Below are 526 nucleotides of genomic sequence, written 5' to 3'. Positions count from 1 at the left end.
ATTATTTGTACAATCTTATAGAGCTAGTTCAACTCTAGTGTAAAAATATTTGAACGAGGCTATAGAGCTAGTTCAACTCTAGTGTAAAATTATTTGAACTAGATTATAGAGCTAGTTCAACTCTAGTGTTAAAATATTTGAACTAGATTATAGAGCTAGTTCAACTCTACTGTAAAATTATTTGTACTAGCTTATAGAGCAAGGTCAACTCTAGTGTAAAATTATTTGTACAAGCTTATAGAGCTAGTTCAACTCTAGTGTAAAATTATTTGAACTAGCTTATAGAGCTAGTTCAACTCTAGTGTAAAATTATTTGAAGTAGCTTGCAGAGCTAGTTCAACTCTAGTGTAAAATTCTTTTTACTAGGCTATAGAGCTAGTTCAACTCTAGTGTAAAATTATTTGAACTAGATTATGGAGCTGGTTCAACTCTAGTGTAAAATTATTTGAACTAGCTTATAGAGCTAGTTCAACTCTAGTGTAAAATTATTTGTACTAGACTATAGAGTTAGTTCAACTCTAGTGCA

The sequence above is a fragment of the Triticum aestivum genome, chromosome 5D (assembly GCF_018294505.1).
Source record: "Triticum aestivum cultivar Chinese Spring chromosome 5D, IWGSC CS RefSeq v2.1, whole genome shotgun sequence".
In the NCBI taxonomy this organism is placed as follows: Eukaryota; Viridiplantae; Streptophyta; class Magnoliopsida; order Poales; family Poaceae; genus Triticum; species Triticum aestivum.
This window is presented reverse-complemented; position numbering follows the sequence as displayed.